At 32.9% G+C, this 4,163-nt stretch overlaps 1 long non-coding RNA gene across 1 annotated transcript; it reads left to right on the forward strand.

Moving 5' to 3' along the window:
• The first annotated feature begins 2,590 nt into the window (after positions 1–2,590).
• On the forward strand, positions 2,591–4,106 carry LOC140966760 (uncharacterized). Its single transcript, XR_012173431.1, has 5 exons — positions 2,591–2,852; positions 2,944–3,033; positions 3,128–3,169; positions 3,309–3,407; positions 4,049–4,106. It is a non-coding gene; the product is annotated as an uncharacterized lncRNA (long non-coding RNA).
• Positions 4,107–4,163: the final 57 nt, after the last annotated feature.

Below are 4,163 nucleotides of genomic sequence, written 5' to 3' on the forward strand. Positions count from 1 at the left end.
TTTTTTTTTTTTTTTTTTTTTTTCTAAGTATATTATATTTCAAGGTTTAACTGGCCATTTAAATCGTATCACATCGAATTTGATTAAAAAAAATGATAGCAATAATATTGGACTAACTCGACTCTTCCAACTTTGTCATCGGCTAAATCATGTGAATTAACTTTGGTTAAAATTTTCTTGAACGTATAATTATTTTAAGAATTTTTATACTCAGAATCTAACAATTTAAATAAGTTAACTTGGACTTCATACAGAGTAGAAAATTGCTCTCTGATCTTGTCTGCGATTTTAGGAGTGCCTAAGTGATCAATGAGTCGTCCTCTTCTCCTTCCTGACTCCTGAGCACAAATTTATCTGCACACTGTTGATTCAACAAGTTTAGATATTCAAGTGCTAATTGGGCCTCGAGATTAATTCCCTTCAAGATCGGCCTATGAAATTCGGATCTACCTTAGCCCATCTTTCATCATCTTACATCTTTCGTAAACTCAGACCTATCGCGATCCCTATATAAACTGTTATTTCAAAGTTCTCTATAGATGTTTGAGAATGAAAAAAAATTATGGGCGTGTCTATTTTTTTTTGACTGAAATTAGAAGCAAATCAGTAAACGCAACAGTTATTGAGGGATACGGATCCTCTCTCGTGGGTCTTTTTTTTTTTTTAGAATTCGAAGATAATACTTGAATATAAAAAAAGATGGTTAGCTTAATATATATATACTTTGATAAATTACTTTACTAAACCCAGTTTTTTTTCCTCGCTGAATTCGAAGCAAAGGTTATTTAAGGTTGAGTTCAACCTGATTTTCGGGCATTGCTAAGAGTGTGTATCATGTAGCATAGATGAAATAATGAAGAAAAACTACCCTCTAAGCATATTATAAAATTCTACTTCCACTAACTCCCAGCTGACCACTTCTTCCGTAAGACACTTCCAATACGTGGTCTATTGCATGGATTTGTCTTTTGTGAAGATTGGCGTGTAATACATTATCATTAATAACCCTTTGCCTTTCATTTGAATCCTGTAACTGCTGAAAGAGCATGTATATATATCAGGCAAAAGCTGATCCGGGAAAGGGAGAGGGTTGATTAGATGTAATTTTTTTGTTCCAGTACATATTATTATGGGAATTTGAGGTTGTCAGTTTCGCATTTGACTTATGCTTATTAATTTTTTTCATTAAGACAGGAAGAAGAATAAAAAACAATAAATTTCCTTAGCTCATGACAGTAAGCGGGTATCAGCGTGGAGTTTTATCTTCTTTACGTGTGTAAAGTGTCCAAAAATTTTGTGTCCTTTTCTTCTAGTTCAAAAATACGAGTCGGGCACGTAAATGGTGTACGGTATTAATCCATGTCTGATTTCGAACATCATCAAGCTTCCAAAATGTCCTCGATATCCTGTCTAGCCGTGTCAACGGATGCAAATCTCCATTTAGATTGTGAAGTGAGTGAGAAAGGCCTTTGATCTTATCCGAGTGTAAAATGTTAAAGAATGTTTCCTCGTACAAGTCGAAACACAGGAGACGAAGTGAGTCCTGTCCAGTATAAAACCCAGTTAACAAAAACACACCAGGGCATGCCCCTTCACCTTACATGGTGTACTTGTTCTTAATAGGTTTCCAGCCACCACTACTCAAGTCTTTGAAGTTGTTTCTATAGGATAAAGTGATCATCTGCCACTGAATGCAACTTATGATGATGATAACGCATTGGTTCATGCTATGGAGATAACAGAAACCATAAGCACTGAAGCCTTCTGAATATGGTTGTAGGGGGGTAAATAGATGATTTTCCTAACATGGGAAGAGAAATTTGGCAAGAGCAAAAGGTTCGGATTTTTTAAAGATTTTTTATTATGTAGAGGAGAAATAACAAGTAAATATCAAAGTTTTCCACTTTTTGCATACGATCCCGATCCTTAGTTTCATAGGAGTTTTGTTAAGATTGAGACTTGTGTATCTAACTCAACATTAAAAGCTAGCTCAAAGGAGATGATTATCCAAATCCATATATGCAACTCTCAAAAACTCTATTCAATCGATCCGGACATTTTAACCCTTTTTGAATGCAATTTTGATAATATATCCTCCACAATGGCATCGGGCAGAACACAGCCTGCATCCCCGTCTCCTTCTGATCCATCTCCAACGATTTCAAATTTCTTATTCATCTTATCCTGTTTGGTACCTCTTTTCAATGAATCATACAACCGTACTTAGCGCGTTTGAATGTGTGTATGTATACATAGGTGAACATGGAAACTTTTTTTGAATAGATTAGTGTCTATCTCACTTATAGAATTTGTCGAACATGGAAACTTTCAGGATGCGTTTGGATATTGAATATTTTTTATTTTATATTTTAAAAAATATAACATAAATGGAATGTATTTAAAAAATTTATAAAATAAATTTTTTTTTTTGACGAGTAAAATAAAATTATTTAAAATTCATAATTCGACTCACGACCCCTTCGGCATCAACATACAAGTCCTGATGCGGTGGTGCGAGGAAAAATTAAACTACTCCAATAATACCCTAATATCCGGCAGCGGTGAAAAGACAAAATAACCCTCATCGGCAACCAACTGTTACCTGCAAACAACCTTAAAATGGAAAAAAAAGAAAAGAAAAAAAGAAATCATCACATGAGTTACGTGTAAAATAAAGAAGGAGGCGTCTGTGCCAAGAAACCCCTTCACTCGATTACCTTCCTCTCTCTCTCTCTCGCCATCTTCTCCATTATATTTTTATTTCAAATCTTTATCTCTTGCCGCTTCATTTCTGGGATTTTCTTTTTTCACTTCACAAATTGAAGGATTCTTCCTCTAATCAATCTGCAGAGGTAACATTATTTTGAATAATATTTCTTGGTCACTTGAATTATTAGTTTTTGAGGCAAATTCATTTCATTTCTGATATTTTTTAATTTTCAGTAAATTGATGTTTTCATTGACTGGAACAATTTTGTGCTCCATGTGTTTCGGTCCACCGCCTGCACATAACAGCTGAAAATACATACATATGTAAGTAATCTGTTTGGTACAAATTGTTCATAAATACTGAAATTCGCCAAACTATATATTGACCTTTCTCTTTATAAATTTGTTTTGGCCGGAGTGTGTTGAAGATGATCGGGGAATTCGTCACCGCCTGTTTAATGTATGTAAATCCTTTTGCTTTTTGGCAGTCGACTAGACGATCTGTTTCAAGCCTTCCTTTTGCTTTATTCGATCCTTTTTCTTTAATGGGCAAATTAATCTATTGGAATTCATTAATTGGGTTTTATTGTCATGATTAGATTGGTTCTTGGATACGCTTATCCTGCGTTGCAGTGCTTCAAATCCATGGAGAAAAATGGAGTCGAGATTCAAGAACTCCGGTTTTGGTGTCAATATTGGTAAGCAAGCATGCATTATATTCCCCATCAAATTCTTCCCAAAGAAAGATCAATAATTTTCTTGTATTGAAAGTGTAATATTACGATTAAACGGAGTGCAAAATAATTTTACAAATCGTTACATATAATTTGTAGTTAATTATCCTTTTGACCATAATTAATGGCATGTTGAGAGTTAATAATGTTTAGAAACGTTGAACCAATCTAATGATATTTTAAAGTAAAATGTTTCTATAATAAAGTAGTTCTATAGAGTGATTATTATATACTGTTCTGTTTCTTTTAGTTGAACTAGACAACTACTTTCTTTTTTATAATCTCAATTAATTTATGTGTGCAAGAAATTGACTTGTATTGCTAACCAATCGGGGGGAAGAAACGGACCGTAAATATGCATTTAAATAAAAGAACACAATTATTTATTTATTTTTCCACGAAAGTCGTATGTATGTGAAATAGAAAATAAAATTATATATACAAAAAGAATTATATTATTGTAAATTTGAAACCTAATAATTCAGTATCTCGTATAAATTTTTTTATTAGCACTATTATTACATGGCATCATTCTTGATCTTCCACATTATTATTATTATTATTATTATTATTAAATATATTTGAGTACCATGTATTCTTTACAGGATAATTGTCGCGATATTGACAATTCTTGAGAAAGTTGGCGATGTTTTGGTTTCGTGGTATGTATATTCTATCGTGTTTTTGTTTTGTTGTAGTTTAACATAAATTTGAATAATT

The sequence above is a fragment of the Primulina huaijiensis genome, unplaced genomic scaffold (assembly GCF_012295235.1).
Source record: "Primulina huaijiensis isolate GDHJ02 unplaced genomic scaffold, ASM1229523v2 scaffold207890, whole genome shotgun sequence".
Classification (NCBI taxonomy): domain Eukaryota; kingdom Viridiplantae; phylum Streptophyta; class Magnoliopsida; order Lamiales; family Gesneriaceae; genus Primulina; species Primulina huaijiensis.